The sequence below is a fragment of the Ailuropoda melanoleuca genome, chromosome 5, assembly GCF_002007445.2.
Source record: "Ailuropoda melanoleuca isolate Jingjing chromosome 5, ASM200744v2, whole genome shotgun sequence".
Lineage (NCBI taxonomy): Eukaryota > Metazoa > Chordata > Mammalia > Carnivora > Ursidae > Ailuropoda > Ailuropoda melanoleuca.
This window is the reverse complement of record NC_048222.1, coordinates 42,730,830-42,753,493: the sequence shown is the minus strand read 5'-3', so window position 1 is coordinate 42,753,493 and position 22,664 is coordinate 42,730,830. Positions and strand designations below refer to the sequence as shown.

The following is a 22,664-nucleotide window of genomic DNA, read 5'->3' as shown; positions in this document are numbered from 1 at the left end:
GGGGGCGGGGGCCGGAACCGGCCTCAGCTGGGGCCAGGCCAGCCCCCTCCCCCGCCCCCCTCGCGGTCTCCGGGGGAACGCGCAGCCAATCCCCGCCGCCCACTGCGGGCTCGCCCGGGCCCGGGCCGGCACGCCAGCCTCCGGCAGGGCTTTTCCCCACTCTCCCTCGTCATCTCTCCCTCTCTTTCTTTCCCCTTTCCCTACTGCACGACCAGTTTTTAAACTTTGATGAACTCGCCCCGTGAACTTTCTTAAAGGGTCCGCGCGCTCCGTGCTGTCCCAGCCCGCGGGAGGTGGAGCTGCGTGCCCGGCTCCCGCGCTCCCTCGTCCCTAGACATCCGTGGCCCGCCGCCCCACGCGAGCTGCGCCCGAAACCGGGTCCTGGGTCGTCGGCTTCAGGAAAAAGCTCCCCTCGGACCCCGATTTGGGGCTACAGAGTGTCCGGCGCACTCATTTCACCCCCAAATCCAGCCTGCCAGTCCCGGTCCACAGTCCGGCTTTCCCCGAGCGCAGGACTGCTGGGGGTCAGGTTCTGAGGATGATGGCCGTCGGCGCCCGACAATGGGCTTTGGCCCTGACTGGCCGCTGTTTTGCTGCGTGACCTTGAGGCAATCACTTCCCCTCTCTGGCTTCAGGCTTCCAGCCCAGAGGGTGGGACTTAGATCTCAAGCTCCCTTCCCGCTCCTAGTCACTGAATAGGACTCTGGGCGGGGAGACGAGTCTGGGACCCAAATGGTTATTAGTCCCGGGAGGGGGTACTTCGAATGACCAAGATCCCATTCGCCTTCTTCCACCCCAACCCCTACTCCCGCCTTGGGGGATCCTCTCCTCCCTCGGCCTAAATACCGCCCCCCTCCACACACCTTTTCCCTACTGCTATTCAGAGCCTGAGGGCGGGGGAGGGGAGAGCAGCCTCGAGTCTTGGGCGGGGCGGCGGTGACCCCCTCGGCGGGTCTCGAGCGCGTGGTCCGCAGGCCGGTTTGCCTCTGACTTGAGAGCCCGCGCTGGCTGGGCCAGCCCCCGCTGCCAACCTTGTAAAACCCGTGGGGCGCTCCGGTCGCGCTTGAGATGCAGCTGCCCCGAGCCGAGCCGGGCGGAGGTCGTCGAGGACTAGGCCCTCCCCGTACCTACCCCCACCCCAGCCTGGGAATTCCCGCCGCGACCCCGGGGGATCCCGGCCAGAGGCCCTGTGTGGATTTGGGAAGACACTGCCGAGAGGTTAGGGAAATCCTGTGTGACCCCGGCCCGGATCAGGGGTTTCTGGGTGTGATTCTGACTTTTCCCGCCAAACCAGGTCGTGGCACCTGGGTTTTGAGATTGGAAGCAAGGCTCAGTGTCCGCGGAGTGGGAGACGCTGAGTTTGCAGTCATGAACCAGTTGGGACTGTGCGAGCTTGGATAAGTGACTCAACCCTTCTGAGCCTCAGTAGGCCAACTTCTAAATAGGGCTGGCACTACCTTATGGGAGTGTCAGGTGTGGAAGTATACAGTGTCCCTGTGACTTAGTCTTCCCAACAAATTACGATCCCCTTCCTAACCTGCCATTTCACAGATAAGTAAATAGAGGCCTAGAGATAGGTGGTATCTTTCCCAGTGACCTATTTCAGTAAATTGCTGAACACCTATTGTGGGCTGGGGACCCACTGTGTGCTGATGTCAAGGCCAGGAGGAGCACACTGGTTTCCCACCCTCCACACTGCCAACACTTGGCTCCCGCCCAGGTATGAGGAGAACTGCCTCCTACAGGAATCAGGTACTCCTATAAGTGATAGGTGCTTCACTTAACCCAGAGTTTTCTAGGTTCTTCCAGCTTCTGGTACCTCCAGATGGAGCCAACCTGGTGAACTTACAGATATCCTGACCATCCTTCAGAGGCCTCAGTCCACTCTGGCTGTATTCCCACTCCTGAACCCTCTTCCCTAGAATAGATCTTCTCATCAGGCATGCCTCCAACTTTGGCCCAGCAATATTCTTCCTCGATCCAAATCCTCCCCTCAAAATCCTTTCTCAGCCCCACTTTTCCAGGCAGAGGAACTGGGCCAGTTTTCTAAATTCAGGTATCCTATAGAAGTGAGTTTGAATTTTTCAAAGAGGAAGGGATTCTCATCTTGACCTCAGGTCTTGATTTTATAGATGAGGAAGCTGAGGCCCAAAGAGGTGACAAATGGGGGTGGCTGGCTCAGTTGATGGAATGTGTGACTCTGGATCTCAGGTCCTGCTTTTGAGCCCCATGTTGGGTACAGAGATTACCTAAACAGAACAGGGTCCGCTACTGATGCTTATCACTATTTTTCTGTGACGTGATGATTTTTAAAATAATCTTCATTATTTTTCTGATGATAAGAGCAATACATGCTTATTGTCGAATAGTTTGAAGCTACATAATAGTTTAGAAAACAATTTGAAATCTGGAGAGCAAGATATTAATATTTCCCTCTAGTCTTTTTGTCTGTGTATTTTAAAAAACAAAATTGCTGAACAATTTAAATACTCCTTTTTCTCTTAAATTTACCACAAACATTTCTTTTTAAGTTCTTTAGTCATATTTTCTTTTTAAAGTAGGCTCCACACACCAACTGAGCCAGCCAGGCACCCCTCTTTAGTCATAATTTTGAATGATTACTTAACCCCTGTTAGATGTGCTAGGATCTGTTTATCTCTTGTTAGACAATTGCATGATTTCCAGTTGTTTTCTTTTTTGCCTTCATAAGAAACCCCTTATATACGGATTCTTAATGACTCCGGAAAGCTTCATGTATGTGGGACCAGGCCTTAAGCCTTAGGGGCAACAGCTTATTCCTCTGTATATCCTCGCTAGTCCTGGGAATGGGAGAATCTCTGACCCCAAGGGGCTTGGAGATCATATAAATGCAAAGCTCCGACCCAGCCTGGCATGAGTACCCTCAGTGCAGACTCGGGGTTGACGCAGATGGGGCCCAAGAGAGAAGAGTTTGGGGTATACAACTCTGGCAGACTGACTGCCTGGAGTTTGGGAACTTGCATCTTTGTCTTACCCAACTGTGACCTAGTAGCCCAGCGTGTAGTAGCCTTTTCAGTGCCCCTCACCTCTCCCAGTGCTGGGCTCCACATTGCCTCTGAACTTCTCACATTTCTGTTCCCTTTGCCTGGAACCACCCCCCTTTCCCAGCTTCCCCATCTTTCTGAATGTTCTTGGAGTGCCTCCTCTGTGTCCTCTTGAGCCTGGGAATCCCTTATCTTGCAGTCTTACCGACCAGATGGGAAAATTTCTGACTCTGAGCAGCGTACACAAACCCTGCTAAGTGAATAGAGCCTCGCCCTCGATCTCGGCAGCCCCCTTGCCTCTAGCAGATAGCTCGATGAGTGGTGGGCATTTGTAGTCATAGGTATCCATAAACCTTTATTGAAATGGTACTGGGCCACTCCTGGGGCCTCTGGGTTATCTGGTGCCTGTCCCTTTCTCTCTAATTTACTGTACATACATTATTATGTGATGGTTCGTACCTAGGGTAAGGAAAAGCGTCAGATGTGCTCACTCTTGAGAAACACTGCCTGGAACCTGGCGTCCTAAGGGTGGGCCAGGCTACTTCCAGGCAGGCCTCCCATTCTAACTCCACCTCCCCTACCATCCAGAAAGCCTGGGTAATAAGAAGGCAGGTAGAGAGGGTGACCTTGAGGCCCAAGGCTAGGATGTATATGAGGTGTATTTTCTTGGCATTTATAGGTTTAAGCTCCACTTGGGTGCAAGAGGTCTCAGGAAGGGAAGGAGGCAGGATCCTGGCATTTATAAAGTACCTACTTCTTCCCACCCCGGGCAATGAATATGTCTTCTCATCCAATCCTCGCATTGTTCCTGCTATCCCTAGTTATAGATTAGAAAACTCGGGCTCAGAAGTATTAAGGGAAACTCACCTAGCTACTGGTGGACAGCATGGGTGGCGCCCAAAGTTTCAGCCCAAAGTTTCTGAGCTCTGTCTTTGTCTTCGTGCCTCTCTTACTCTGAGCCACATAGTAACCTAAATCGCAGGTTCAAATCTAAGACAAACAGTATTTCCAAAACACTTATGGTCAGAGGATCTAGGTTTGAGTCCAGGTGACCATAGCAACCCGTGTAACCATGAGCATGTAGTTTACTTTCTAAGGCTTTTTTTTATTTTTTATTTTTTAATGTCTTGGGTCACCTGGGTGGCTCAGTCGGTTAAACATCTACCTTCAGGTCAGGTCATGATCTCAGGGTCCTGGGTTCGAGCCCCACATCGGGCTCTCTGCTCAGCAGGGAGCTTGCTTCTCCCTCTCCCTCTGCCTGCCGCTCCCCATGCTTGTGCTCACTCTCTCTCCCTCTCTCTCTCCCTGACAAATAAATAAATACAATCTTCAAAAAAAATAAATAAAGATTTTATGTCTTTATTTGAGAGAAAGAGCAAAAGAGCACAAGCAGGGGGAGCAGCAGGTGAGGGAGAAGCAGGCTCCCCACTGAGCAGGGAGCCCAGTGAAAAAAAAAATCCGAGAGAAGTATTTTTATACTAACATGTCAATGACTGCATTTCCTCTCCTAAGATGGGAGAGAGAGTGGGATGCCAGGAACCTGCAAGGAAAGCAGAAAATTAAAAAAAACAATGATTGGGGCGCCTCGGTGGCTCAGGGGGTTGTGTCTGCCTTCAGCTCAGGTCTTGATCCCAGGATCCTGGGATGGAGCCTAGTGGGAAGCCCGCTTCTCCCTCTTCCTCTGCTGCTTGTGCTCTCTCTCTGTCAAATAAATAAATAAAATCTTAAAAAATAAAAAAAATTAAAAAAAAACAATGATCAGGAACCCAAAAGGGGTGTCTTGGCAGGCCAAAGATTCCTAGCTGTGCTCTGGGCTCCCAGCTACACCGTCCCTCTCCGCAGCCAGAACCCCTGCCCCACTGCCAGTTTCTATCCTACCACTGACCAGTGGCCTTTGCAGATGGGGAAACTGAGGTTCAGCAGCTGAAATCAACTCACTTGAGGTCGTACAGCATGGTACTGAGTTCACTCCATACTTCCCACTTTTAATCTCAAAACCAGGTGGCAGATCTTTTCTTATAGACTCCTCAAATTGTATTCCCCAGAAAGTCTGCTTAAAAAAAAAAAAAAAAAAAGAGTTCTGGCAATGATTAAATGGTACTTGCTAAACTTTTACTGTTTTGAGTCCTTCCCAGGGAACCAAAGGTCACTGAGAATGCCTCTCTGGCCTGCCTCCCTGCCTGTTGCTGGCCTCCCAGAAGCTAGGAGAGGATGGACGCTTGAGACAGATGAACTCTGCAGGATTGCCTGCATGCCCAGGAAGCTGACCCCACTAGGCAGTGTCTGAGAAAGACCAAGGAGCTGAAAGTAAGAATGGTTGTACCTGACCAGGGTCCAGTGGGGCAAGTGACAGTGTTGGGGCTCTGCATGGAGTGGAGTAGAGAGAGGCGGGGAAGGAAGATGAGCTGCATCAGCCTCACCACTGCAAGAGGCAGCGAGGCTCCTGTGCCCTCCTTCTCTGCAGTCTTTTTTGGCTTCCCCAAAGCCACTGTTCATAGGGGAAGAGAGCAGCTGCACTCGTTCTCTCTAGGGCCGTAGGGATATAAGAAGGCGGGGCGGGGGGGACGATGCCTCACCCAAAGGAAGGGTGTTAAGGCATTGCAGATCGTAGAATCTGTGTTAGAAGGGACCCTAGAGGGGCGCCTGGGTGGCACAGCGGTTAGGCGTCTGCCTTCGGCTCAGGGCGTGATCCCAGCGTTCTGGGATCGAGCCCCACATCAGGCTCCTCTACTATGAGCCTGCTTCTTCCTCTCCCACTCCCCCTGCTTGTGTTCCCTCTCTCGCTAGCTGTCTCTATCTCTGTCAAATAAATAAATAAAATCTTTAAAAAAAAAAAAAAAAAAAAGAAGGGACCCTAGAGGTCATACAAGCCAGTGAAACTCACACTTGGCTGCAGGCCAGAATTGCCTTTGGGAAAGGACAGATTCCTAGGCCCATCTAAAAACAACTACAGCTAAATCTCTGGGGACAGATCTTGGGACTCTCCTCGTACCCTCAAAACTAGAACCCAGGACCCGAATCCAATCATCTGTATCAAACACTTAAATCGTACCAAAGCTGATCCAGCCTCTGCCTGAACCTGGGGAGAAATAACTCACACCCCTGACCCCAAACTACTCATGGCATTGCTATACCTTCAGCTCTACTTACACTGATGTTATTATCAGATAATGAATAGTGATCATTAACATCTGTCAAGCACTTGGCCATTGACCCCTTAGCACAGAGGCTGAGCTTCCAAGTTCTAGATTGAGACAGGCCTGGGTTCAAATGTGCAGCACTTATATTTATTTTTATCACTTTGGGCAAAGTGACAAAGGACTCTGAGACTCAGTTTCCTCATCTGTGAAATGGGGATACTTTGTGTAGAATTACGTAACAGTGCTTGACACCATGCTTGGCACCATGTCCTTTCAATTAAAAAGTTGTTCCTCCAGGGGTGGCTGGGTGGCTCAGCCTGTTAAGCATCTGCTAGTGTAAGGCCATCCGCCTAGGCAGCCAGCTGTGTGCCAAGCACAAGCCTAGGCATAACACTTTCCTCAGCTTACTCAACTCTCACAGCTGGCCAGGTAGATGATTTTTCCTTATTTTACATTTGAGGCACAGAGAGGTTAAGTAACTTATATAATGATGCACAGCTGAAACCGCCAGGCCTGGGATTTGATCCGAGTTCTCCCTGTATCCTGTTTCCCACACCCGGAACGAGAATGGAACAAAGAAGTGGAATTTGAATTGAAGTCTAAGTCCAATGCCGTTTTCTTTAGAAATCATAAATATTTGCTCATTTCTTACCTAACGATAATCCCTTGCATTGACAGTATGCTTTTTTTTTTCCATGAATGTACACCTTCATTCTTTCCCCCTATTTTTTGGGGGGGAAGTGCTGAGATATTTGCTCATGATGTTCATGGCATAAAATTCGCAAGGTACAAAAGAATATTGAAAACAGTTTTCAGGGGTGCCTGGGTGGCGCAGTCGTTAAGTGTCTGCCTTCAGCTCAGGGCGTGATCCCGGCGTTCTGGGATCGAGCCCCACATCGGGCTCCTCCACTGGGAGCCTGCTTCTTCCTCTCCCACTCCCCTGCTGTGTTCCCTCTCTCGCTGGCTGTCTCTGTCAAATAAATAAATAAAATCTTAAAAAAAAAAAAAGAAAGAAAGAAAACAGTTTTCAGTTCTTAAAAAAGTTAAACATAGAATTACCATATGACCCAACAATTACATTCCTAGATGTGTACCCAAAAGAATTGAAAACAGGTATTCAAACCAAAACCTGTGCATGAGTGTTCATAGCAATACTATTGCCAATAGCCAAAAGGTGGAGACGAGCCAAATGTCTATCAACTGATTAACAGATAAACAAAATGTGGTATGTCCATACAGTGGAATATAAAATCCATGACGGGGATCAGCATGGATGAACCTCGAAACATGCCAAGTGAGAGAAGTGAGGCACAGAAGGTCACATATTGTAAGACTCCAGTTGTATGAACTATCCAGAACGGGCGAGTCCATAGAGACAGCAGATTAGTGGTTGCCGGGGGCTAGGGGCTCGGGGTGGGGAGGGACTGTTAGTGCAAATGGCAGGTTCTTTTTAGGGTGATGAAAATACGGAATGACATCAAGGTGATGGTTCAACTGTACGGAAATTATACACTTCATTTTATTTTATTTATTTATTTTTAAAGATTTTATTTATTTATTTGACAGAGACAGCCAGCGAGAGAGGGAACACAAGTAGGGGGAGTGGGAGAGGAAGAAGCAGGCTCTCAGCGGAGAAGCCTGATGTGGGGCTCGATCCCAGAACGCTGGGATCACGCCCTGAGCTGAAGGCAGACGCTTAACTACTGCGCCACCCAGGCGCCCCTATACGCTTCATTTTAAGATTTTATTTATTTATTTGTCAGAGAGAGAGAGAGAGAGCACAAGCAGGGGAAGCTGCAGGCAGAGGGAGAGGGAGAATCAGGGAGCCTGATGCAGGGCTCGAACCCAGGACTCTGAGATTATGACCTGAGCTGAAGGCAGCTGCCTAACTGGCTGAGCCACCCAGGTGCCCCTTTCTTTAAGATTTTATGTATTTATTTGAGAGAGAGCAAGCACAAGGCGGGGGCAGGGGTGCAGAGGGAGGGGGAGAAGCAGATTCCTGGCTGAGCAAGGAGCCTGATGCGGGACTTGATTCCAGGATCCTGAGATCATGACCTGAGCCAAAGGCAGACGCTTAACCGACTGAGCCCCCCAGGCGCCCCAGAAATTGTACACTTTAAAATGGTCCATTTTGTGCTATGTGAATTTTACCTCAACTTTATAAAAAGAATATTGAACATCGAGTCTCTCCCCCCAGTCCTATCCCCTAGCAACTGGTACCCGAGCAGAGATATTCTGAGCATTTATAAACATTTGTGTGTATAGTTTTTAATATAAATGGCAGCATCTTGTATATGCCGTTCTGTACCTTGTTTCTTTTAATTAACAGATTTTGGAGATCATCCTACATCAGCACTTACAGACCTGCTAGGCTCTTACCTTTAACATGTCTCTACTGTTCCACTTTCTGGATGTGCCCTGGTTTATCTAGCCTGTCTGTCCCCTTTTGGTGGACATTTAGATTGTTTCCAGTATTTTGCTATTTCAAACAAGGCTGCCGTGAATAGCTTTGTACATGGGTCATTTCACACATGCCTCTATCTGTGGGGACTTCCTAGAAATGGAGTTGCTGGGTCAAAGGGCATGCACAGTTTAATTTTTCCAGTTGCAAAAATAATGCATGCTTGTTATACAAATTTCAAACAACTCTAGAGCTCATAGGCTAGAAAGCGAAAGCAGCTCTCCCCACAACCCCTATCCTCCCTCTTCTTCAGCTGCCTCCGCTTTCTGTGCACTTCCTCCTTGGCCCTTGGTCTGCAGGTCTCAGGGCCTTCCCTGCCTGACTGATTCTGGGTCTCCCCACTGCCTCCAAACCCCCTCCCCACCCTTTCCTTCCCTCATCCCTCCCGTAGAGATTTTCTCATCTGTCCCCAGGGCCCGGGCTGGGACTTAGGCTCACAGTCAATTATAGCCTGTTACCACCAAACCTACCAATGGCAGGTCCCTGGCAAATGCTTTCAAGTCATAAAAGGTTCAAACTAAAAGATTAGGGGCTTCTCACCCAAACCTCACATTCCATCTTACATAGGAGGCAACTGAGGCCCAGAGAAGGGAAATGTGGCTCAGTGAGTTTATTTACAGACCCAGAAAGAGAGGCCACATTGCCTGACACCCTGTCCAGGAGTCATTTCATTAATAAACAGTTATCAAGTACCATGAGTGCCCACTGTGTCAGGCACTGTTCTAGGCACTAGGCTTTAGCAATGAATGAGACAAACTTTACATTAGGTTCAGGGAGACCAACAAAAAGCAAGTAAACAAATAAAATATTTCACCTGGGGGTAAGTGCCATGTAAGACTAAGACTGCCTTGACCCCAGAAATTTTAATTGGATGGTGATATGTGAGCTAGAACCTGAATGACAGGAAAGTGCCAGCTAAGCCAGCACATGCAAAGGTCCTGAGGTAGGAAGAATATTGTGTATTCAGCAGACAAAAAGAAGGTGTACAGGGCTAGTCACTTAAGGGCCCTGGAGGCAGAGTGAAGTAATTCTTCACAGCCGTAACGTTGGCTTCGACTCCCCCCCCCCCAAAGACTTTGCGCCCAGTAGCTCAGCCTGGAGGACACAGAAGGGGTTCCTTGAACCCTTGCTGATTGAATGAATGAGCACTGTGTGTTAGAGGTGAGCGGAGAAGCACAGAGGTGTGTTATAGAATCCTTAAACAGACATAGATTCAAGCCCCAGATTACTAGGCGTGTGGCTTAGGGCCGACTATTGTTTACCTGTATAATCATCGTAATGGCAGCCAGTTCTTCCTGGACTTTGTGAGCTATACAGTTAACATCCGTGTTGCAAATCTACCCTTCGTAGCTGTAGTGAGAAAGCAGCCATAGACAATATAAAAACAAAGGTGTCACTGTGTTCCAGTAAAACTTTATTTGCAAAACCAGGCTGTGGGCCAATCTATACATTGGAGAGCAATTAAAATATACCAGGGACGGTTGTAAGACCCTTATGTATCTTAACACCTGTATAATGAGGAGCTCAACAGATAAGTTGTTCGGTATCTCATGTGGGTCTTGGACACCACTGAGATTCAGGTGGTGTCTCTGGATGTGTACTCCAGAAATCTACACACACACACAGTTGTGCACACAGCTCGGGGGTCATGGACCCTCTGAGGCTTTTGTGGGCCACCTGGATGGATAATCCCGAAGAACCTTTCTGCCTCAGACAGCATCCAGGTGGTAGTGGTAGGAACTGTGGGATGGCAGTGGGAAGGCTCTGAGAGACAGAGTGGCACCCAGACTTCCAGAGTGGATGGTGTGTCCAGGACAGTGGGGGGTACCTAGCTAAGAAGAGTCCATAGGTGAGCTCTAGACGCTTGTCTTCCCAGGGAAACATGGCCCCTGGAGGGCTTCCTTCCCAAAGTGAATGGCAGAAAAAGCCTGGCCTGGCAAGGAGCCTGGCAGGAGCCCCCCTTAGTCCTGTCTCCTGGCAACAGTTGTAGGTCAAGCATCTCTTCAACTCTGCCTCCACTGTAAGATGGAGGACTTGGGTTAGACTCATTCCTTCCAGCTACAGGTGTTTATGGGCACCTACTGTATACCAAAGACTCCATTGGACCTCACCGGTGATGAAGCAACCTCAAGAACGAAGAACTATGCCCAAACAGAATGAGAAGCCACTTGTGGCCTTCGGCCAGACTGGGTGGGAAGGCCCCTGGGAGGCCACGACATTAGAGCCAAACCCTGAAGATGGGTCGTTGGGGCATTCCAGGCAGAGGAAAGGACATGGATGTGGAAGAACTCAGAGTGTGGAGGGCCTGGTTTGGCTGTAGTGTCAGGTGAACAGAGAAGAACTCTCAGGAGGAAGGCAAGAAGGAGAATTGGGTCCACGAGTGGTTAGGGCCCTGATGGGAGCTAGACCAAGGGTCATCAAGAGGTGACAACTCTAGGGCCTTAGGGGTAGAGAGAAAGACAAGCACTCACAGAGCTTTGTAGGAGGGCAGCAGGAGGCCTGGGTGGAGGGCACCAGGGGCAGGACAGAGAAGAAAGCCAAATTTGATAGGACATTTGTCTCTCCAGCTGGAAATAGGAGGCTGGAGCTGGGGACAGATAAGGAAAAACCTCCCCAGTGTGAACGGTAGGCAGTAGCTGCCTTCTGAGAGAGGAGGTGTTGGTAGGTGGGGCAGAAAGCAAGTTTGGAAGGTTCCGTTGCTCCCTTCCACCCTTAACCCTTCTGGGAGGCCCACGATGCATGTCAGCATGTGAAAGGCCCACAGGGCAGTGAGACTGTCAGTTTAGCTGTTCGACTGCTTTAGGTCTGGGGGCCCATTGAGGCTCACATGTGGACTTACTGGAAGAACATTTCAGGCAAAATAAATAAACCTAAGCACGCATCAAAAAGATTTAACCATCAGGGCGCCTGGCTGGCTTAGCTGGTGGAGTGTTCGACTCTCGACCTGGGGATCGTGAGTTGGAGCCCGAAGTTGGGTGTAGAGATTACTTAAAAAGATTTAACCATCTGACAAAGTTAAGTATGTTTTTAAAATGTTTTGAAGTAGCTTCAGTTAGAGGGATGGATGGAGTAGGTGTTGTGCTGCTTAAAGCAACTGGAGCCTTGTCCATTTCCAGTGGAGCCCATCTCCCCTCAACATTCTAACGTGAGTTTGGAGTTGTTATCCCTGTTCCGGATGAGGCAGCTGTGGCTCCGAGAGGTTTAGAAGCTGCCCCAAGATCACACAGCAGGGAAGTAGGGAAGCCAGGGCAGGACTGGAACTTCTGACTCCTTCATCTTTCTTTTTTAAAGACTGATTGATTGATTGATTGACTTGAGAGAGAGAGAACACAAGCAGGGAGGAGGGGCAGAGGGAGAGTGAGAAGCAGACCCACTGTTGAGCAGGGAGTCTGATGCGGGGCTCGATCCTAAGACCCTGGGATCATGACCTGAGTTGAAGGCAGATGCTTAATGACTGAGCCACCCAGGAGTCCCTGACTCCTTGCTCTTAAACTCCAGGACATACAACCTGGCAATTAAATTTAACTCTTACAAATTTGGGATTAAAAGTAGTAGCAACAGCGGTGCCTGGCTGGCTCAGTTGGTAGAGCACACAACTCTTGATCTTGGGATTGTGAGTTTGAGCCCCACAGATTACTTAAAGATTTTAAAATAAAATCTTTTTTTAAAAAAAGTAGCAACATTAAATCCATGGTTGGCAGACAAAGCAGGCATGTCCACGTTGCCTCCCACCATGTCAGTACAGATGGCCCAGGTGCCACCCATCCTGAGCCCCAGCTCTTTCAGAGCTGTGGGCTGTCCTGAGACCCTGAAACCGGGCAAAACGGCAGGGTTTCAGGCCTGGTGCCACCGGCCGAAACAGGCAAACAGAAGAAGAAACAATTCAGCAGGGTGATTTTAGTTCCTTTGTCATCAGACACACTTGGACCCACCACTTACCAGCTGTGTGACCTGGGACACTAAATACACTGTCTTTTAAGCCTCAGTTTCCTACCACTGTGAAATGGGGACAGTGGCAGTACCCACCCCACAAAGTACATGAAAATGAAATCAGTACTGTGTGGGTATATGGCCGCGGTTTTTGATTGTTAGTGTTGATTATCCCAGGAGGTCGGGGTGGGCCCTGAGATTTCTCTGGCATTCTGCAGGACTCTAATGAGTTCACCTTTTGAGTCTAAGATCCCCCAGGCTGTTGGAGCTGCAGGATGAGGGGTCAGGAGAGTGGGGTGGAAACCGGTCTGAGTCTGCAGCGCGGCTCAAAGGAGGTCTCTGGGTCTCTGGAGCCAGGGCAGGGGCCTGGCATCTTCTGCAGAGGAGCTCAGAGATGCTACCCGATCTTTTTCCCCTTTTCAGTCCCTGCTAAGCACTTGCCGACCAAGCCCCTCTCCCCACACTCCGTTTGAAGTCACCCTTGGAGAGCGAGCAAGCCAGGGCTCTGGAATCAAAACACCAGAGGTCACATCTTGCTCTTCCCTGCTGTGTGAACTTGGGCAAATCAGCAACGTCTCTCATTGGCTATTTCCCCCTGTGTGTAATGGGATGTATAATAATGCTAATGCCAGGGGAGAGGTTGAGAAGGTAGGTCTCCATTGTAAAGAGAGGCCATGAAAGCACATATTAAACTTTGAAGGCCACGCAAATGCTGGGCATACATTTTCTCACAGAGCTGCTATCATTGGCACCTCTTTCATGAAGCCTTCCTAGACTGCCCAGTTGGAAGAGATTCTTCCTCCACTGATTTCCCACTGCTGCTCACCTGAACATTACAGAGGCACAATTCTGAGTACAGAATAAGCCAGGTCTCCTGAATCCGGCTAGTATCTTAGTAGTTTCTCTTGGCACTCCTCTTGTGGTCTGTCCACCAAGTACTTCCCTAGCACTTGTCCTGTTCTCCTTCTGCAGGAAGTAAGACCAGTCAGGTTTATCCTGTGTGGCTCTGCCCCCCTGACCACATACCTTGAGGCACGGTGGAGTCCTTGACCCAAGTGGGCCAATAGAGTCTTTCCCCAAGAATTTACGTTTGGACCTGAGATTGACAGAGTCAATTCAGCATCTCTTGAGTAATCAAACCTGTAACATATAAAAAATCAGAAGCTGGTGGCTTTCCTTTTCTACCACGTAGATGGGGAAACAGGAAACCTGTGATCAGAGAAGCAAAGACAAGGGCAGTAAGAGGTCTTCCCGGGACCCTGCGGGGCTCCAACACTTTCTGAGGCTTTCTTCCAATAAATTTCCGTTTTGGCTTACTTACTGGTAGGTTCTATTATTTCCTGTCCTTTACAGAAAAGGAAACTAAGAAATACTTCCCAGCTTGCCTGGGGGGTCACATAGCAAGTTAGCAGCAGAGACACCACATTACAAATATAATTGTGTCAAACATTAATTGAGGTGTCGTTGACATACAATAAACTGCACGTATGTAAAGTGTCCAGTTTGGTCTGCTTTGCCCTAGACATACATTTGTGAAACCATCATCACATTCAAGATAATGGACATATCCATCCCGCACAAAAGTTTCCTCCTGCCTCTCCTTAATCCCGCCAGCTCCCCACTGACTCTCAGCCCAGGCTGCCACTTCAGTTACTATAGACTAGTTCGAATCTATAAATGAGCCATACAGTACGTACTCTTTTTTGTCTGCTTTCGGTCAGCTTCATTGTTTTGAGAGGCGCCCATGTTGTACATCTTAATAGATCCAGTGCTGGGGCCGAGTAGTAACCAATTACATGAACATGTAACAATTTTGTTTACTATTTACCTGTTGATGGACATTGGGGTTGTTTCTAGGTTTGGGCTGTTACAAACCAGGCTGCTACGAACATTCATGTATAAGTTGTTATACGGACAGATGCTTTTATTTCTTTTGGATAAATAGACCTAGGAGCGGGATGGCTTGGTCATATACCAGCCCATTTTCCAAGGTGGTTATACTGTTTCACATTCCCACCAGCTGTGTATGAAAGTTCTAGGTGCTTCAGACCCTCACCAAACCCTTAGTTTCATTTTAATTTTAGAAATTCGAATAGTTACCTGTAGTTTTAAGTTTTACCCTTAGGTCTGTCATCTATTTTGAGTAAATTTTAGCATATAGAGGAGGTTATCAGTCAAATTTCTTTCTTTTCATGTGGGTATGAATATCCAATTGTCCCGGCATCATTTGTTGCAAAGATTATCCCTTTTTACAATGAACTGACTTTTTAAAACAGATACAGGATTCTTTTGATTATTTATTTGTAGTTGAGTTAGCTTTCATGCTTTGTGTCTTTTATTAAAGAATTTGTCCATTTCATCGAAGTTATCAAATTTACTGGCATAAAGCTTTTATGAATGATGTCAAGCATCTATCTCTTCATTGGCCATTTGTGTATCTTCTCTGGAGAAATGTCTGTTCAGATCCTTTGCTCAACTTGTAATTGCTTTGTCTTTTTATTATTGCATTGTAAGAGTTCCTTATATATTCTGTATTCAAGTCCCTTATCAGATATATAATTTGCAAACATTTTCTCCCATTCCGTGGCCTTTTCCCCTTCAAGAGTGCCCTTTGAAGCAGAAAAGTTTTACATTTTGATAAAGTCCATTTTATCTCATTTTTCTTTTGCTACTTGTGCTTCTGGCATCATATTCAGAAATCCATTGCCTAATTTGGGATTTACTCCTACATCTTCTTCTAAGAGTTTTATCGTTTTAGCTCTTACATTTAGGTATTTGATCTGTTTTGAGTTACTTTTTGAATGTGATATGAAGTAAGGGTTCCTTCTTCTTCTTCTTCTTCTTTTTTTTTTTTGCACATGAATATCTAGTTGTCCCAACACTATTTGCTGCAAAGATTATTCTTTCACAATTGAATGGTCTTTGCACCCTTGTTGAAAATCAATTGACCACAGACACATGGCTTTGTTTCTGGACTTTCAGTTCTATTCCACTGACCTATATGTCTATCGTCATGCCAATACCACACTGTCTTAAATTATTGTTGGCTGCTTGGTAGTAAGTTTTAAAGTGAGGAAGTATAGATCTCCCAACTTTATTCTTTGTTTTCAAGCTTGTTTTGGCTATTCTCGGCCCCTTGAAATTCAAATATGAATTTTAGCATCAGCTTGTCAGTTTCTACAACGATGCAGCTGAAATTCTGACAAGGATTGTGTTAAATCTGTAGATCAAATGGGGAGGATTGCTACCCTAACAATACTAAGTCTACTGATTTATGAACATGGAATGTTTTTCCATTTATTTTGATCTTCTTTAATTTCTTTCAACAATGTTTTCTTAGTATAAGCTTTTCACTTCTTTTATTAAATCTATTCTGAAGTATTTTGGTGCTTGCTGTGGCAGCATATATACTATTCCTAAGTATTTTGTTCTTTTTGATGCTATTACAAATGGAATTGTTTTCTTAATTTTATTTTCATATCCTGGATTTACATATAGAAATACAATCGATTTGGGGGCACCTGGGTGGCTCAGTAGGTTAAGCGTCTGCCTTTGGCTCAGGTCATGATCTCTGGGTCCTGGGATCAAGCCCCACATCAGGCTCTCTGCTCAGTGGTGAGACTGCTTCTCCCTCACCCTCTGCCCCTCTCCTCTCCCCCCTGCTCATGCTCTCTTTTGTGAGCTTGCTCTCGCTCTCTCTCAAATAAATAAAATCTTTTTTAAAAAAATAAAGACTGCTTTCTTTAAAAAAAAAACACAATTGATTTTTATACACTGATCTTTTCTCTTGCAACCTTGCTGAACTTGTTTATTAATTCTAATAGTATTTTAGCATGGATTCCTTAGGACTTTCTATACACAAGATCATGTCATCTATGAATATAGTTGTACTTCTTCTTTTCCAATCTTGATTTTTAAAATTTCTATTTCTTGCCTAATTGCCCTGACTAGAACCTCTAATACAATGTTTTGTTTTGTTTTTAAGATTTTATTTATTTTATTTGACAGAGAGACAACGAGAGAGAGAGCAAGCGCACAAGCGGGGGAGACGGGGGGGGGGTTTCAGAGAAGCAGGCTGCCTGCTGAGTGGGGAGCCAGACCTGGGGCTCTATCCTAGGACCCTGGGATCATGACCTGAGCCAAAGGCAGACGCTTGACTGACTGGGCCACCCAGGCGCCCCATGGTATTAATTATTCTTTTTTTTTTTTTTAAGATTGTATTTATTTATTTGACAGAGGGAGAGAGAGCACAAGCAGGGGGAGCAGCAGGAAGAGGGAGAGGGAGAAGCAGGCTCCCCACTCTAGTGGAGAGCCTGAACAAACATAGTTGTAGGGCTCCATCCCAGGACCCTGAGATCATGACCTGAGTTGAAGGCAGAAGTTTGACTGACTGAGCCACCCAGGTGCCCCAGTATTAATTATTCTTTAAATATTTTGTAGAAGTCGTCATTGAAACTATCTGAGGCTGTGGGTAATTTCTTAAAGTAATACTTCAATCTCAGGGTGCCTGGATGGCTCAGTTGGTAGAGTGTGCAACTCTTGATCTTGGGGTTGTACGTTTGAGCCCCACATTGGGTATAGAGATTACTTAAAATCTTAAAAAAACAACAAAAAAAACACTTCGATCCCTTTACTTGCTCTAGGTCTATACAGATTGCCTATTTCTTCTATTTCAGTGGTTTGTTTCTTTCTAGGAACTTGTCCATTTCATCTAAGTTATTAAATTTATTGGCATACAGTTGTTCATGGTGTTCCTTGTGCTTTTATAAATAATGCTGTCTATTTCGTAAGGTTGGCAGTAATGTTCCTTCTTTCGTTTCTGAGTCTAGTGATTTGAGTCTTCTCTTTTTCCTTGGTCATTCTAACTAAAGGTTTGTCAATTTTGTTGACTTTAAAAAAAAACAGCTTTTGGTTTATTGGTTTCTTCTATTTTTCTTTTTTTTTAAGTATTTTTTTAAAAGATTTTATTTATTTATTTGACAGAGAGCGAGAGAGAGAGAGAGCACATGTAGGGGGAATGGCAGGGAGAGGGAGAGGGAGAAGCAGGCTCCCCGCTGAGCAAGGAGCCCGACATGGGACTCGATTCCAGGACCCTGAGATCATGACCTGAGCCAAAGGCAGACGCTTAACTGACTGAGCCACCCAGGCACCCCTCTTCTATTTTTCTACTCTCTATTTCATTAATTCACACTCGAATTTTTATTATCTCCTTACCTCTGCTCACTTTAGATTTAGTTTGCTCTTCTTATTACAGTGTCTTAAGGTGGAAGGTTATGGTATTGATTTCAGATCTTTCTTTAATAACATATGCATTGACAGCCATATATTTCCATCTAAGCACTGGTTTAGCTGCATCCCATAAGCTTTGGTACAGGATTTTAATTTATTCCAAAGTATTTTGTAATTCCCTTGTGATTTCTTTTTTGGGCCATGGCTTATTTCAGAGTTGTTGCTTAATTTCCACATGTCTGTGAATTTTCCAAATTTCCTTTTATCATTAATTTCTAATTTCATCCCATGTGGTCTCACTTTAATATTTGAAAGTTTGTTTTTTTTTTTTTACCTAGGTAAACATTTTAGGTTGATGTTGTATTTTTTTTGTTTCTGTATTTCATTTTTATTTTTTAAAAATTTTTATTTATTCATTTATTTAAGTAATCTCTACACCCAAAATGTGGCTTGAACTCACGACTGATCCAGCCAGGCACCCCTCTTTCTGAATTTTAAAGATGTGGCTCCACTGTCTTCTTAGTTGCATGATTTCTGACAAAAAAATCTGTTAGCATTATTTTTGTTTGTATGTAATATGTCTTTTTACTCTGGCTGTTTTTATTTATTTTTATTTTTATTTTTATTTTTATTTTTAAGTAAGCTCCACACCCAGCATGGAGCCCAACACGGGGCTTGAACTCACAATCCTGAGATCAAGACCTGAGTTGAGATCAAGAGTCAGATGCTTAACGATTGAACCACCCAGGTGCCCCACTCTGGCTACTTCTAAATCTTTCTCTTTATCACATTTTTAAATCAACTTATGATATACCTTGGAATAGGTTTTTTGGAGGGGAAGGGGCTGGGTGCAGTGTGCTTTATTGGTGGTATGGACAAGAAAGGCTTCCTAAGCTCCTCCCACTCTCCAGGGATTCTGGGATGGAAACTGTGAAATCTCAGTGTGTTGGGAGATTGAGTTGGGGTAAACAGTCTCAAGCAGCTGAGGGCCTCTCTCTTGTGTTCTTGCTGGGGCTCTTGGTTTAGGAGACTCTTACTCCTTGGAGGCCATGTGGACCATAAGGTATACCACCCTATTGCTGTAGTCAAATTCACTGTCATACCAGGAAGTGAGCTTGACAAAGTGATCACTGAGGGCAACACAAGCCCCAGCATTAAAGGTGGAAGAGTGGGTATCCCTGTTAAAGTTGCAGGACAAACCTGGTCCTCCGTGCAGCCCGGGATGCCCGTGAGGGGGCCCTCTGATGCCTATTTCACCACCTTCTTGATGTCATCAAATATGGCAGCTTTCTCCAAGCAGCAGGTCAGATCCTGCTGATACATTGAGAGTGGAGACATGGAAGACCGTGTTGGTGAGCTTCCCATATAGCTCAGGAACTGCCTTGTACTCAGCTTTGGCAGTGCCAGTAGGAGCAGGGATGATGTTCTGGGCAGCTCATGGCCATCATGCCACAGCTTACCAGAGAGGCAATCTTCTGGGTGGCAGTGATGGCATGGATTGTGGTCATGAGTCCCTCCATGATGCTAAGGTTGTCATGGATGACATTGGCCAGCGGGGGCCAAGCAGTTGGTGGTACAGGAAGCATTTGAGAGTCTTAAGGGAGTTGTCATAGCTCCCATGGTTCATGCCCATCACAAACATGGGAGCATCAACAGAAGGGGCATAGATAGTGACCCTTTGACTCTGCCTTCAGGTGAGCCCTAGCCTTCTCCAAGGTAGTAAAGACACTAGTGGACTCTATGTACTCAGCACCAGCATGGGCCCATTTGATATTGGTGGGATCTCACTCCTGGAAGATGGAAATGGGCTTTTCATTGATGACAAGCTGCCCATTCTTAGCTTTGACTGTGCCGTTGAACTTGCCACGTGTGGAATCTTACTGGAACATGTAGGCCATGTAGTTGAGATCAATGAAGGGGTCAGTGAGGGCAACAGTACCCCCCTTGGGGCACCTGGCTGGCTCGGCAGAGCATGCAACTCTTAATCTCAGGATTGTAAATTTGAACCCCATATTGAGTGTAGAGATTATTTAAAAATAAAATCTTAAAAAAAAAAAAGTAGTCCTGGTGACCAGGTATCTAATATGACCAAATCCATTAACCCCAGTCTTTACCATTGTGTCCCAGGGACCCAGCTGGCACTGCACAAGAAGAGGTAGCTGTCTGTTGAGCTGGGAGGAGCAGAGAGCTTGGTATAGTTTCTTGGTGTGTATTGTGCTTGGGGTTCATTAAGTATCTGAGATCTATGGATTTATCAAATCTTCATCAAATTTAGAAGTTTTTCCATTATTTTTTTCCTTTTCTTTTAAGTGTTTCTTTTTCTTGTCCTCTTTCCTCTTTGGGAGACTCTAGTTACACAAATATATTAAGTCACATGGCTCCTCAATGCCATGTTATTATTATTTGAAGCCTTTTTTCTCTGTATTTTATTTGGGATACTTTCTGTTACTATGTATTCAAGTTCACTAGTCTTCTGCCACATCTAATGTTCCATTAATCCATCTAGTGTATTTTTTATCTCAGACATTGTAGTTTTCAGCTTTAGAATTTCAATTTGGGTCTATTAAAAATGTCTTCTATTTCTCTACTTAACATGGTCAGTCTTTCCTTTATTTTCTTGCACATATGGAACATAGTTATAACTGTTTTAATGTCTGTGTCTCCTAATTCTATTATCTGTGTAATTTCTGGGTAGGTTTCAACTGATTGGTTTTTTTCTTTTCGGTTTTTTTCTTTTCATTATGGGTCATACTTTCCTCTTTCTTTGTATACATGCTAATTTTTATCAGTTGCCAGATACTGCAAATTTAATTTTGTTAGATGCTGGACATTTTTGTATTCTTATCAATATTCTCCAGTTTTGTTCTGGAGTGCAAAAGCACTTGGAAACAGTTTGGTTCTTTTTCAGATCTTGCTTTTGTTAGATGGGGCCAGAGCAGTGTTTTGTTTTCACCCACTTCTGAGTCAAAAACTCTTGTGAGTGCTCCACTCAATGTGCCATTTATTCTGAGGTATCCGCTCTGGTTTGCAGGAGCCAGCATTATTCCCAGCCTCGTGTGAGCTCCAAGGATTATTCTCTCTAATCGTATTGGCTGATTCTAACCGTGCTTTCTAGTAGTTTCTTCACATGCCGGCACCAAGCTGAATGACTGAAAGAGGTACCCTCTGTAGAGTTCCAGAGTTCTCCCTGTGTGCAACTTATTCCTTTTTGGTTCTCTGCATGGGTCCCCAGACCCCTGACTTCATCTTGTCAGTGTAGGAGAATGCCAGACCCCACCTGCCACCTCTCCCTGTGTCTGGTCAGAAATGTTCCTCAGGCTGTGGGGTGGGGCATTCGTAGGGCTCTCTTCATTTGTTTCCTGACTCTCAGGAGTCACTACTTTTCATTGTCTGGCGTCCAGTGTCTTGAGAACCATTGTTTCGTATATTTTGCAGGTATTTTAGTCATCTTAGGTGGGGACGTAAATCCAGTCCTGGTTACTCCATCTTGGCTGGAAGCAGAAATCCTCGTAATGGTTAGTTCATTTGTCCAGTGGGCACTTACTGGGGGAGCTTGCTGGGCCCCCGCCCCCGCCAGCAGTGGTCTGTGGCTCTCTGGACACTCCAGATTTTCCTATCTCAGGGCCTTTGTGTAGGCCCTTTCCTCTGTCTGGACTGCTCTTTCTAGCTGTCCTTCCCTCTCTTGTTCAAAGGCCTTCTCTGACTACTCTGTGTAAAGTGAATCGCTCTCTTTTGTATTTCCCATCACACCTCTGCTTTCATTTACAATTTCTTTCACTAGAGTGTAGGCCCGAATTTCTGTCAGATTCCCTGGAGCCAGCTCAGGGCCAGGCACACTATAGGTGTTCAATAAATATTTACTGAATGACTGAGGTCTTTGTATATTCCATGGTACTGTCATATAACAGAGCTCAGTCAAACTGGGGGTGCTTGGCTGATGGTAGCACAGCTCCCTGGAAGGGATGCAGGGCCCCTGGACTGAGGCCACACTCTCCTTAGTGATAACTGAAGGCCCCCGGGTGCCGGCCAGGGGAGGGCTGACAGGTGGGGCTGATGAGTTCCAGACCCAGGCCTCCGGGCCGGCACAGCCCGACAGGACCGGACGCTGGGCAGGAGCCAGAGCCAAGCTTCCATGACGTCGCTGCCTTCAAGGGCCCTGCTCCTACCTAGGCCCTTGGTGGGGTTTCAGGTCTCACCCACCCCTTCAGAGCCGTGTGCCACCAGGTTCTGGGGAAAGGTGGAGCCGTCCTCCCTGGTTCGAGTCCCAGATCTGGTTGTGTGACCACTGACAACTATCAGAACACTCACAGAGTTGGCTCTTTAAATTCAAAAGTACTTTGTACACTGAAAACCTCTGTAAATCGAAGTCAAGTGCTCACTGAACTGTCAAGGCCTTAGGAAACTTCTGTTCCGGACCCCTACTTTTGACAAAGGGAGAGCATGAGGTTTAAATGAAATAATGTTAAAGTGGACTGCTTAGCACCAGGCTTGGGACTTTGTGCTTTGGTTCTAGCTACTAACCACCTGCCCACCTCTGGCCCAGCAGCCTGTGCCTCAGGGCCTCCCTGCTTCCCAACAGCCCTTCCTGCCTCAGCTTTGGGGGCCTTGATCCATACGGGTTGTTTGTTTGGTTTTTGTTAAGATTTTACTTATTTGAGAGAGAGTGAGAGCAAGCAGTGGGAGGGAGAGGGACAAGCAGACTCTGCATTAAGCAGGGAGACCAACATGGGGCTCAAACTCAGGACCCGAAGGAGTCGGACACTCAACCGACTGAGCCGCCCAGGCGCCCCCATATGTTTTTTATTTTAAGATTTTTTTTTTAAAGATTTTATTTATTTATTTGACAGAGATAGAGACAGCCAGCGAGAGAGGGAACACAAG

General features: G+C 46.4%; 1 long non-coding RNA gene across 1 annotated transcript in view; it reads left to right on the top strand.

Moving 5' to 3' along the window:
- LOC109488851 overlaps positions 1-22,664 on the top strand; it is a 22,867-nt gene extending 203 nt beyond the window's left edge. Inside the window, exons 2-3 of the long non-coding RNA XR_002141701.2 lie at positions 5,159-5,330; positions 22,631-22,664. This is a non-coding gene — a long non-coding RNA (uncharacterized LOC109488851). The remainder of the gene's footprint in view (positions 1-5,158; positions 5,331-22,630) is intronic.